This window comes from Palaemon carinicauda, chromosome 8, assembly GCF_036898095.1.
Source record: "Palaemon carinicauda isolate YSFRI2023 chromosome 8, ASM3689809v2, whole genome shotgun sequence".
In the NCBI taxonomy this organism is placed as follows: domain Eukaryota; kingdom Metazoa; phylum Arthropoda; class Malacostraca; order Decapoda; family Palaemonidae; genus Palaemon; species Palaemon carinicauda.
In genome coordinates this window covers 71815157-71830156 of record NC_090732.1, presented here as the reverse complement: position 1 = coordinate 71830156, position 15000 = coordinate 71815157, and positions in this window count along the sequence as shown.

The following is a 15000-nucleotide window of genomic DNA, read 5'->3' as shown; positions in this document are numbered from 1 at the left end:
TGAAATAAAATATTTTAAGAAGTGTACCCTCAAGCTAGAGACCTCTTTTCCAAGAAAGTGAAAGACCATGGTACAGAGGCTATGATAGTACCTAAGACTAGAGAACAATGGTTTGATTTTAGAGTGTATATCTCCTAAAGGAGCTGCTACCAGGAGGAAATTAGCCACTGAACAATTACAGTGCAGTAGTTAACCCCCTTCTGAGAATAAGAATTGTTTGGTAGTCTCAGTGTTTTCAGGTGTATGGGGACAGGGGAACTTGTAAAGAATAGGCCAGACTATTGTGTGTGTGTGAGGAAGGTTAAGAGAAAACGAGCCATAACCAGAGAGAATGACCCAATGTAGTACTGCTTGGACAGTCAAGGGACCCAATAACTTTCTAGGGGTAGTATTTCTCTGGGTGGCCGGTGCCCTGGCCAGCCTACTAACTCAATTTATAAGAAATATAAGGATAAACAGTGAATAACTCGCTTGAATAAAGCAAGACTCTCAGTGAGTTATAATGAAGTGATTGAAGTCAAATCACAATCTTGCACAATTCACAATCAACTCATGCTCCAATTATCCAGCTCTCCCCAGTCATTTTACCTGAAGACACATCGCAGTTGAAGCAATTGATAATTTTGATCATGAAGAAGCCATTCCTTTTTATATACAAGGGAGTCATCACACAGTACTGTTATTATTTCAGGAAGTCCAAAGAGTTTTTCCAAGGAAGCATAAACATTTTACAATAATTAAATGTAAACTAGGCAGTCGAAGTTTTCCTCAGCCTTCATGTCAACAACTCAGTAAACTACCATAAACCACCAGCGTCTGTAACCATGCCAGCAGACTTTGTAGTCACAGAATATGCACATATAACATCCCATGATAAGCAGAAAGAGGATACGGTAATCAGTATGGTACATGTGGTAGTCTAAATAAAAACGCATATTTCCATGCACTTGCACTCGTGCTATTTTACATCAACTGGGGTTTCTTCTAGTAGTACCAATTACAGCTTAAAATAGTGTATAATTAGCCATAAAAAAAACTTTTCAAATATTACTTGTATATCTCCAGGAATCATCACTGTCCCTTGCATGTGATGAAGGTGTGTATCATATTGTAGATGAGATCTATAAAGCTTCTGATGAAATTCCTAACATTGTGATTCTTGTATGATATTTTCATTTATCGAAGATATTCCTTGTTTGTATAGGAAAATATACTGAAGATTCTGGCTTACAGAAGGTCCTTTTTGAAAATCATGTATTTAGTCCAAAAGTGACAGAATGTATCTTGAAAGGTAACTACTACAGTATGTGAGATCAGTGAATGGAATGCTCATGTTATCTGGAGTGACAGGGAGAATCAAATGGAAAAGATTCTTAAGCAGAAGAGAAGATGAGGTTACACTAACTACTCAGATATATCATTAAGAACGTGTTATGGGAAACAAAAGCAGCAATGATGCCCAATTAAAATTTGAAGAGCTAATTACAACTTCTCAAGTGCCTCATTAGAGTTGCTAAGCAGGACAAAGATCAATACAGTATCCTGCTCAAATAGAAATAGATTTCTATCTCATTCTGGGATCGAAATCTAGTCTCTTCAAGTGAAAGACAAGGTCACTACCAATCATGCCACCAGATGTTTTAAAAGATATCGGAATCTAAGTGCTAACTGCATTACATAATTTATATGGTGCGACATAAGTCTCATGCTAGCGATTTTACCCGACTTCCCGACCCCCCATGTGACACAACTGATCGCTTTTATTTTGAATTACCGCTCATGTGCAATATGGATGAAAATCAACAGAATATCGTGCTCAAATATAAATAAATATCTATCTCATACAGGGATTAAACCCTTGTCTCTTCAAGTGGAAGACAATCGCTACCCATCATGGCACCAGAGGTTATAGAAGAACTCACTGGCATGAGACTGACGTATCACCAGATAAATCCTGAAATGCAGTTAGCACACAGGTTCCCACTTCTTCCAGAACCTCTGGTGGCATGATTGGTAGCAACCTTGTCTTTGACTCTAAGACACTAGGGTTCGATCATAGTATGAGAGAAATGTACTTTAATGAGCACGATATCGGGCAGATTTTCTCTCTCTCTCTCTCTCTCTCTCTCTCTCTCTCTCTCTCTCTCTCTCTCTCTCTCTCTCTCTCTCTATATATATATATATATATATATATATATATATATATATATACTGTATATATATATATATATATATATATATATATATATATACATATATATATATATATATATATATATATATATATATATATATATATATATACATATATATATATATATATATATATATATATATATATATATATATATCTATATATATATATATATATATATATATATATATATATATATATATATATATATATATATATATATATATATATATATACACCGCTCCAAGTCCTACGTCACTCGCATCTGTCGCTAATCTAAAGGGGAGATCAAAATTTGGAGATTGTCGCAAAGGATAATTAGTCAAGACTGCCTTTAACTTTTCAAAGGCTTCTTGGCACTCCTTGGACCATACAAACCTTATTCCCGTCTTTAATAAATTTGTTAAAGAAGTTGCAATATCAGAGACGTTCTTTATAAACCTCCTGTAGTATCCGACCATTCCTAGGAACCTCCTAACCCCTTTCCTATTTTGAGGAACAGGAAAGCTAGCTACAGCCTCTACATTAGATTTCTTAGGAGCAACTTTGCCTAGGCCTACCTTATGTCCCAGGTATAAAACTGTGGCCTGAGCAAAATCACTCTTCTTCAAGTTAATTACCAAACCGGCTTTCCTCAAAGCCTTAAACAAAGCTTCAAGTCTTACCAAATGAGACTCCCAATCAGCACTATATATTACCAAATCATCAATGTATACAATGCACCCTTCCAAATCCTGAGTGATCCGATTCATCAGTCTTTGGAAGGTGGCAGCCACATTCTTCATTCCGAAGGGCATGACTTGGCATTCATACAAACCATCACCTGTCACGAAAGCAAAGATTTCCTTTGCAAGAGGGGAAAGACCAACCTGCCAATACCCTTTCAGCAAATCCAGCTTTGTAATAAACTTGGCAGACCCGATTCGGTCTATACAATCTTCCACCCTCGGCAAAGGAAACGAATCTGTCTTGGTCATCTCATTAACCTTCCTGTAATCAAAGCACAGTCGGTGTTGGCCTCCTTCCTTCTTAACCAACATGACCGGGAAACTCCATGGACTACAACTTGGTTTAATTAAATCATGGTCTAACATATAGCAAACCTCTTCCTGAACAATTTTCTTCTTGACTGGGTTAAGCCTATGTGGACACTGTTTAATGGGCTTAACGTCCCCAACGTCCGCGTCGTGATACAAAACATTTGTTCTATCTGGCGTGTCCTGAAACAAATCTTTATACCTGTGGATTATATTAATTAGAGGTTCTCATCTGTCAGAATTCAAATGTTGAAATTTAACATCAATGTTATTTAAAATATCAGAATTACTTGACAAAGCATCAGGATTAACAGACATTCTCTTGTTAGCCATAAGATTCTCCTCTACTTCTACAGACACTACTGCAATTGCATCTACTACTGGTTCTACCTGATCTACATCTCTACTAATAAAAGGTTTTAACATATTTACATGACAAATACGAGAATTTCGTCTCCTACCAAGAGTTTCAATCAAATAATTTACATCATTAACCTTTTTCAGCACTCTCCATGGACCTGAAAACTGAGCTTTCAGTGGGTTACCTGGTATAGGTAATAAAACTAACACATGATCTTCAGGCTTAAAGATACGAACCTTGGTACCTATGTCATAATTAGACTTCATCACAGACTGACTTTTATGTAAATTCTCTTGAGCAAAATCCCAAGCTCTCCTCATTTTCCCCTGTAAATTTGAAACGTAATCTAAAACATTAACTTCAGATGTCTCTCCTTCCCAATGTTCTCTTACCACGTCAAGAGGACCGTGTATACTATGGGCAAATACAAGTTTGAAAGGAGAGAAACCCAAAGACTAATTAGGTACAGACCGTATAGCAAATAGGGCATAAGGAATCTCCTTATCCCACTCATTACCCGTTTCGTAACAAAACTTCTTTAATACAGACCTCAAAGTCTGGTGGAACCTTTCCACCTGACCCTGACTCTCTGGACAGTAAGGAGAAGAAGTAACATGATTAACACCATTCTCTTTCTAAAAAAACTTACTTGTAAAATTACTGCCACAATCTGATTGTAAAACCTTTGGGATGCCGAATTTAGTGAAAAATCCAATTAATGCTTCCACCACCTTCTCACCCCAAATACTCCTCAGAGGGATAGCCTCAGGAAAACGTGTCACCCTATCAACCATGGTTAGAAGATATTCATTACCTCCGCACGTCTGCAGAAGAGGGCCCACTTCATCTATAACTACCTCCTTGAAAGGTTCACCTACTGAGGGAATGGGAATAAGAGGGGTTTTAGAGATCTTTTGATTCGGTTTCCCTAAAATATAACACACGTTTCTTAACCTCACGACGCATCTGAGGCGAAAAGAAATGTTGTGCCAATTTCTGAAAAATCTTCCTAACCCCAAAATGACCTGGGAGGTTATGTTCATGACTAAAATATAATAACTTACTTTTATACCTTTCTGGCACAACTAGCTGCCGAATTACCTCTACCTGGTCAGCAGGTGCATTAACCGACCTACTCACACGTTAAAGCAAACCTTCTTTTCTCATAAATACAGGTTTAGAAAGATCACTACCATCACTAAGTTCCAAATGATTAAATTCATTTCCTTGGGCTTCCTGAAAAACTTTTGTATTCCAATTAATACCCTGAAAAGATTCATTATTATGGCCCTGAAAAGATAAATTATGATCATAATTGTCAATGTCTACCTCATTATCATTATCAACATCAGTAACAATGTCAGTCACTTGTCCATTAATTAACTCAGCATCGATTTCTACCTCCGCGAGGTCAACCTCTTTAGATTGAGAACGCGTAACCACAGACACAGGATTCAATGAATTATCTATGCTTATCTGGTCACCTGCCAGATTTATCAACGTCAAAATAGGCAATACGTCACATTCAGCTTCAGCGGCTAAATCATTGGCAAATATAACGTTTATATCAGGAATAGGCAAAGTATCTACTATGGCCAAATTAACCATACCCTTAAAATTCTGTCTTCAAATATAACTCTTCCAGTGGATACGAGGCCACCGTATCAGGAAATCCACCCAACAAGACAAAGTTCTTATTCTTAAAGACAACACCCCTGGGAACTGACCTCCGCAATATCAACGACTGAGCGGCACCGGTATCTCTCAAAATCCTCACACCACGACCAATTTGCATAGCGTTATCAACATAGACGGTACCATCAGATATATTCTTCTCAAATCTTAGTCATTTTGACTCCTCCCTCTGCGGTTGTTCCGCCGATACCAATGTCACGGTTTCTTTATTCTTTTCTAAAAATTTACGACGCCCAAAACAGTCTGCCTTAAAATTTCCGCGGTGGTGTCACCAAAAACAAACTACATCGGACCTCGAGGAACTACTAACATTATTACAACTGTTCCTACTGCTATTTACAAAATTACGTGTTTCGTTGACATTACTCTTATTGTCATTTTCAATCTTGCCCTTTCTTCGGTCACCTACCGAACTGTCAATAAAGGTACCAAGATCTGATTAATTCCGGTTATTCCCCCTCCAACCATTACCTCGAGTAGGGAACCTCTTACCGTTAACCTCTTTCACACAGTCCTGACGATGAGCAAGGGAGTACTCATCAGATGCAATAGCGATCTCTTGAAGCGAATCCAATTTAAGTTCATCTAAATGAATTTTTAGTTCTCTAACTATCATTCTTTTGAACTCTTCGACTAAAATTAATTCTTTTTAATTTCTCGAAAGAGTCAGTCTCCTTAGACTTAAGCCAATCGTCAAGGAATTGTTCTTTTCTCCTTGCAAACTCAACAAACGTCATACCGGGTTCTTTCTTAAGGTTACGGAACTTCTGTCGATAAGCCTCCGGAACCAAATCATATACCTTAAGGATAATGGTCTTGACCGAATCATAATCCGCCGACAAATCCTCGCTTAAAGTATCATATACTCTCTGAGCTTTCCCTTTTAATTTACACTGAACCATAGTGGTCCACATATCCTTGGCCCAAGACAATTTCCTTGCTATTCGTTCAAACGAAATAAAGAAATCAGGAACATCTTCCTCATCGAATACTGGCATTAACTTCAAAGCACTCATTAGGTCAAAACGATTATTATAGCTATTATAATTATCACCACTATTATTATTATTGTCAAGCTCATGCATTCGCAACTCAAATTTTCGCTCTTTTTCGCGCTCTTCCGCCCTCAATTGCAAAGTTTTATATTCCATCTCCTTAAGCATAAATTCCTCAGAAAGGATACTCAATCTTGATTTACTCACCTCCTAGCTACCTGAATCCCCTATCTCCTCGTCACTATAGCTATTTACAAAATGAGGATCACCAGACGTTACTGCTTCCTTTGTGTTACCTTTACTACTCTTAATAGCTTTAAGGACTTCACGCAACAAATGACCCTTCTTACATTCTGTTGGTAATCCTAAGTTCAAATACTCTGCTAAACACAATAACTCATCTCTTTTAAGATAAAAAATCTCCTCCTCCCAGTCGGACCTATCTAAAAATAGCACTGCCGCTTCCTCAAATTTATCCCCTACTAAGGCATCTTCCTAAACCAAGGCAAAAGTAACAAAAGAACAAATAGGTTAAATTTCCCCCAACTACCTAATTCTCCCTATCACACCTCTCTAAGAAAAACTCCCAAAGGTTGGAATGTCAGTCAGGATCCTGTCACGGTCGCCAGATTTTGTTATGAACTTCAAGATGGTCTGGAGTTAAAGTTCTTCAGGACCTGATATTTCAGATCAGTACCACAAAAAGGGTATGATCCATGACAAAACAACACTCAAAGAGTACAATCTCAGTGAGGATACAAAAAACCACAAACTAAAGATTAACAATAATTTATTACATAAAAAATTTAGTATAACAAAAGAACCTATCTGAAAACTGAATAATGAGGAGAAAAGTACAACAAGCACACAGAATGCCAAAGCAATCACTTCTTCAATTGCCTACCTAACTAACATGCCAAGGAATAAGAGAAATTAATCAGTGGAAGAAAGAAAAACACTCGTTCCCTAACATACGATAGGTGGAGACTTAAAGGGGGGGGAAAACCTTAACCTATGGCTCAACCTAAATCTTCACAAACAAAGTACATTGTACTAAATATGTACTCGTTCAACAATATAAAACATAAATAACTCAATAAGTAGGATCCATAAAGTAACACTCGAAAACTCATCCAAGGACGTCTCTATTTAGTTAAATGTAAACGCTGACACTAACTAAATAAGGGGTTGCTGTTCCATTACATGAAGAAAATATATTAATAATGTCAATAACAATAAAGTGGGCTAACTCTTCTTCGCCACTAAAGGGCCTCTTCACGACTCCAAGGGCGTAGTGTTCAGGCAGAGGCAGGAGATTAAAGGGCGTATATTACGCTCGCAATATGGGCCATTCACAAGAGCAAATGCTATGCTCTACTCCAACAAAAGACCTGTAGAAATCCTCGGTGAGGCACAAAGTCCAAGCCTCCAACAACGGGTCCCAAGCAATCAAGCTTCGGACAAAGGGCACAAGCAAACAGGGTCACTCTTTAGTGACGCAACACGATGCCGGAGTGCTAAAAGAAGTCTCTTCCACCCAATAGTACACTGCCATATAATGCCAAAAATATAGCACACTGGTCCTTCTATAGTGGAGCCGATTACAGAACTGTCGAACAAATATCAGAAGCCCCCCTCGAAAACTCCGGGAAAGGGTCCAAATATGACGTGGCACAGACGATGAAGCCAAACCACCATCACAAACATGAAAAAAAAAGGAAACAAACTTCATGGGTGAATACCAATATAAACTAATAACAACCATTAAGGAGAGGCAAAAGACCCATATCCAGCGTTCAGGAAGAAACTCAAGGGAAACTGGATTAAACTAGAAAAACTTACTTTAAAAATGGTTATCAAAACTGAATAAATTACGTTAATCTATAATATATATATATATATATATATATATATATATATATATATATATATATATATATAACTCATCAGACCCTTTCTTGTAAATTATATATAACACTGTTTAACACATTCAATGGAAAATAGGTGGCAACCTTGTCTTTGATTCTAAGAGACTAAGGTTCGATCACAGTATGCGATTGAAATGTATTTTTAATGAGCACTATATTGTGTTTACTATATATATATATATATATATATATATATATATATATATATATATATATATATATATATATATATATATATATATATATGTATGTATATATATATATATATATATATATATATATATATATATATATATATATATATATATATATATATATATATATATACATGTTTATATCACCCACGAATGGCATTCAATACCGAATTCTATCTTGGGAATATACATCCTCTTGGAATTCATTTTATGGTTACAGCTTCTGGCCGGGTGGAGATTCGAACCCCCACCTGTGCGGCTGGAAACCATGCCTGCCAGTGACCATACCGACTGAGCTATCACGTGTGCTTGTGATATATATATATATATATATATATATATATATATAATATATATATATATATATGTGTGTGTGTGTGTGTGTGTGTGTACACACACAGTAACAGACGAACACTCTCTCTCTCTCTCTCTCTGTATATATATATATATATATATATATATATATATATATATATATATATATATATATATATATATATATGTATGTATATATACATATATATATATATATATATATATATATATATATATATATACATATATATATGTATATATATATGTATATATACATATATATATATATATATATATATATATATATATAGATAGATAGATAGATAGATAGATAGATAGATAAATATATATATGAAGATATATATATATATACATGTATATATATATATATATATATATATATATATATATATATATATATATATATATATATATTATTCATAAACTTTTTAGCACAATCAATGGAAAATAGAAATCATATTGCAGTATATCTCTACCATTTCCATTGACTATATTCTGCGATATCAAGTCCATAATGATTATTTTTCATCCTCACTTTTATCATGTAAATCTTAAACAGAAATGTTTGTTTTGCAAAATTTCCTTTTAGTGAATAATATATTTTGTTTGGCTCTGACATCCAAGTAAGCTTTTAAATATTTTACCTGAAAAAGGTAATTCTGGTTTGATTTATATTGACTTGCATTTACTTGCCATTGCATAAACTTAAGTGATATTCACATTTTCATCTTTCCTAGGGCATAAAACATGCTACATTAAAGTAGTTCCCGTCATATGGAAGATAGATATAACTGGCATCTTTTATGGGAATAGAAATAATAATTAATGGTTGCTTGTCATATGAAAAAAAAAATATAGTTTTGGAATTTTCATATTTAAAATTTTAAAGATTATGAAGAACGTTTTTTTAGTAAATGATAGTTTCTTTCATATTAGTAGTTGGCTTCCGACTACTACTCCTTTCTATTATATTTTGTATGGAGGATAAAATATCTCTGTACTTTAATGTTGTGGCTTTGCTATCCTAAAGATATTGTCTATTTGTAACATAGCTTTTAGGGTACGTTCAGTCACCCTTTGTGTCTCGTATCAAAAGATGCTTGTATATTGTTACTTAAAAATATTGACATAGGAAAGTTTCGATTGTAAGGACAACGGTAAGCATAGACAGTGAGTGTACTACTCATAGACTATGTTTTTTTTTTTACATGCAGAAATGACTAAGCACCGTTATTCGAGATATGTTTAAAACGTTCAGCATCCCAACTCTCTTTGGTTAGACGAACAAGGTAACAATATCTGGAAATATATGTTGGGTCATCTAATATAACAAAAATGGCGTCTGTATATAGGTGACATACGCCCCTGGTGGATTTCCTGGATAAGAAAAGTTGATGCTTAAGACTTCACTCATTTACTTAATTGGAATAGGGATGCAAGACTAATCTTATATGAAAAAGTTTGAATGTCTGATAAACATTTGTCTTGTAACCTATTCCACAAAAGGACTCGCTGGACCAGTGCAGGCACCCAAATACTCTTTCTCGTTTCCAATTACGTTGATATTACTAACATTGTCAGACTTTTAAGGTCAAGCGAGGCATTTTGGGGACTAGTTTACTAGACAGATGTTTATCATACAATCAAACTCTATCATGCAGGATTAGTCTGGCCTCTCCTATGATCTCTATTACAATTATGGAAATGAGTGAAATCTTAGGCTTTAGCATTTCTCATGAATGAACTTATTTAGGTGTGTCTCGCACCCATTTACTGCAGTGCTATTCCTGTGCCACGATCAATTCTGCATATGCTAGATTGCCTCGCATATATCCACTTTCAGATATTGGTACTCCGTTCATGTAAATAAAATTCTTTGGGATACTGGTCTGAAAACTGGAGGGTCATAGCCCTCCACCCCCCGCCCCCTTCAATTCTATCGGTTGTTATTACTGGAACAGTGTAGAATGTAGATGCTTCTCGCGGTCAATTAATTTCCCTACGGAAGGGGAATGTCAGCAATCGACAATTTGAGAAGCTTTTTGCTCATATAAGCCAACGAGAAACTTACTTGAACTTCTTGAAAATTAATGTATGTCTCATTCATAAAATACTTTTAGGGATATGGCAGGTGATGAAGAAGAATAGCATTTTTCATTACCAGAAGAGTATTGCCTGGACTTGGTTCGAGAGAGAGAGAGAGAGAGAGAGAGATGAGAGAGAGAGAGAGAAGGAGAGAGAGAGAGAGAGAGAGAGAGTTCTTTTGGAGATTTTTTCAAACAGAATAGGAATGCAGAAGTATTCAATGAAATCATAGAACTTATCTCTTATAAAGAAAAAAAATATTCCAAATTCTGCTCCCTATATAGAACAGATCCGGCCAATGAAAAGCAGTGTAAGACATAGAAATTCCACGAGGAGGATACATATAATCAGAAGAAGGAACTTCAAGATGGAAAAAGAAAGTTGGGGGGGAGGGCAACAAATGTCAGGAAAGAAATGGAAGTTTTTTTCTGACTCGACAGGGGGACTGGCAAAATGGTATGGGGCATACATAAGTTATTGTATATGTTAAAAATTCTAACTAGAAATTACAAAATATCTTCGTGAATTTCTGTTATAAATATTTAGATTAGGGAGAGAGAGAGAGAGAGAGAGAGAGAGAGAGAGAGAGAGAGAGAGAGAGAGAGAGAGAGAGAGAGAGAGAGAGAGAGAGAGAGGTGGTTGGTGCAGTTGATTTCATGCAAAAACTTACCTCTGGTTTAAAGAGCAATTTAATATCAACATCAGAAGAGAGAGAGAGAGAGAGAGAGAGAGAGAGAGAGAGAGAGAGAGAGAGAGAGAGAGAGAGAGAGAGAGAGAGAGAGAGAGAGAGAGGGGGGGGGGGGGGGTTGGTGACAGAAAAAAAAATCACCTGTGAAAACCTCACATCGGTGAGGACTGAAGACGAATAAAAATTTCCTTAATCCTGTAACATATAGAGGAGAAATTAACATTCCCTTATATTCAAGAACCGCTTCTCCTCGAGTCAAAGGTGATGTACAGATCCTTACGAGATCTTCAGATACCATGAAATTAGACTGCTAATAACCTCCACAGGATGGACTGGAGTAAGAGGAACTAGAGGAGACAAGGTGTTTAGTTGCCTGGTTTAGATTAAAGTATCTTTACTGCAGCGTTTGCCTCATCGTTTTGCTAAGAAGTGAAAAGAATCAGGAGACCCGGTGTGGATCTCTGGACTTGACTAAGCCATCACGACCATGTATTTATTCTTTTATCCAGTAATCAAGGATATAAGGAAATTCAGAAAAATTTGAATAAAGATTGAGATGTTCCTTACTTAAGTATGTATATTATTTCTGAAGCAATAGCAAAGTGCCACATTGGGCTCTTGGTTTCTCCCTTATGGATTGAAGGGTTTCCTGGCCTAGACCCTCCCTTTCGGAGGTATAGTTGGATCCATTTATTCCGGTATACTTCAGAAAAACTAAAGATAAGTCTGACAGGTGATTTGATTTCTAAATTATACTTAACCTACCTATTTTTTTTCTTTTTTTTTCTTTTTGCAATCTTTCAGTAAACTCCAATTATAAAGAACTTGTATTGAAGATTATAGTTACTAAATATCTAAATATTTTCCAACTCAATAATCCTTTCTCCTTCCAATGATATTTTATCGTCAATTGAGTATTCCGTTTTCATCATCTGTCTTTCTTCTATATATCTTGAGCCCTACTTTATGTGATACTTCATGTATTCTGGTAAGCATACGTTGCAAATACTTTCGTGTTTTACTAATAAGGACAGTGTTATCAGCATGCTCTGGGTCAGCTTATTTCTCATTACCAATCCAGTCCATTCCTTTGCCCTCTCTAAACTGTTCTAAGCATTACAAGATCCATAAGGAGGATAAACAACATGGGTGATAATCCATTACCTAAGAGTTTTTCACTAAAATTAGTTTTGCACTAGTTATGCTCATGAACAGACTTATTCAAATTTACATACTTAGAACACAAATGCCATTAAAATTTTGTTTCTATATTATACGTATTGCACCACATGGTCAGTTTAAATTCTACCTTTACTAAATCCTGTTTGTTCATCTCTATCATTTCATCAATATTTCTCTCTCGTCTCTTTAGAAAAAAGTATACTACAGTATATATCTTCATGACAATTTACCCAAGTATGATGTCTCTTTGATTACTGCAATCACACAGATCATCTTTTTTGGCCATTTTCACCAACAGTCCTAGCTACTGTCCATCAGGTTTTGCCTCATTCCGCCATATTCTATATAATAATTCTGAAAGTATTATGAAAGTCGCTTCATTTTCAGCTAATATCATATCAGCAGTTATTACATCATATCTAGGGGCTTGTACCAACCATGTTTCACACAATTATACATAATTCCTTTTGTATATATTATGCTTGTATCTTCGCTCTTCCCTCGCACTAAAACGAACATGAAAATTCATGTCTGGTTTTTCCTCTGTAATATTGTCTGTCTTGTGAACTTGTTATGTCCTGTTGTCTTGAGGTTTTGTATATAAGGAGAGTGTTCTACAATAATATAACTCAGTCGTTTCCAACCTGCCTTTGAGTTCACAGCCTTACTTGGCGCCGTCACATTGGTGACCCCGGAAGTCGACTCGCTCCCACTGCCTTCCACCCCCCACCTCCCTCGCCCCTCCATCGTTGGTACTATGACTGAGACGGACTCTACTACAGCAGTTGGCGCTGCGGCCGCCCCATTGAAACTTTCACCGTTCGCCAGCGGAGAAGCGTTTGCTTGGTTTCAACGCGCTGAAGTCCACTTTCGTATCAGGGGCGTGACTCGCTCAACCACCAAAGCAGATTATGTTCTCGCGGCGATACCCGAGGACACCTTCCCAGAAATATCCGACTGGCTTTGTGAACAAGGAGACACCCCAATAGCGTATGACGCCCTCAAAACATACCTTCTGCAGCAGTACTCGCCGTCGCCAGCCGCCCGTATAGCAAAGCTTTTTCAGCTCTTGCAACAACCGTTGGGGGACCAAAGGGCTTCGCTTGCCCTCAGGGAAATGACCAGTATTGCTCGCCTTCAACCTGCCGCAGACGGCTCTCCTCGTGAGGTGAACCTACTCCGTGCCCTTTGGATACGCCGTTTACCTGAACCTGTACGCGCTGCCATACCCGATGTCGATAGTTTACCCATAAAGGACTTGATGACCAAAGCCGACGCCCTTATGGACAGCCACTTCAAGACCTCCATCAACGCCTCCACCCCTGACGACGAGGATGCCTATTCAACGTCAACCGAAGCTGACATAAATGCCGTAGGACATACACGCCTACCCCGTGACGTGCCGAAGCGGCGACAATGCCGACCACCACCCACCAATCGCTCGTGCCCCAACGAACGACTTCTACAGCCACTTACTACCTCCCATCCGCCGCAGTTTTGCTACTACCACTTCAGATTCGGGGCAACCGCGAAGAAATGTGCCAAAGATTGTCAGTGGCCAAAAAACGTGTAAGTAGGCCATCGCTTGTGGCGGTGGCCTCCCATGTTTCTAATCTTTTCTTTTAACAGGATGCAGGAATGGGCGTGCGATTTTTGGTAGACACGGGTGCTTCTCGTTCTCTTTTGCCAAGGAAACTCTTCAAGGCACAAGGTAGCCTGTCTACATCTGCCGACGTCCGCTTGGTAGCTGCCAACGGATCTGCGATACCCACCTAAAATTACGAGAACCTCACATTATCGTTCGGAAACAGTAAATTCAATTGGAAATTTCTCGGTGCTGACGTCACAATGCCAATCCTCGGTGCGGATTTCCTCTCTCATTTCCATCTCCTGGTCGATGTCGCCCACCGACGATTGGTCAACGCAGACTCGTACTTGTCGACACCTCTTCAACCCGCCCCCTCTAACCTCGCTCTCCACATTAGCGCACCCACGGATGCCTACACCCACCTCCTCACGTCGTACCCGGAAGTTTTCCGTCCAGAACTTCGTCAAACCCCCACGGTTCCTGCCAAGCACGGTATTTATCACCATATCAAGACGACGGGACCCCCAGTCTTCGCAAAATTCAGACGTCTGGCACCGGAACGATTGGCAGCCGCCAAACAGACGTTCGCCGAAATGGAGAAAATGGGCCTTTGCCAAAAGGCCTCCAGCCCATGGTCGTCACCCTTACACATCGTTCTGAAGAAAGACGGCTCCCTCCGTCCGTGCGGGGATTACAGGCGCCTGAACATGCAAACAG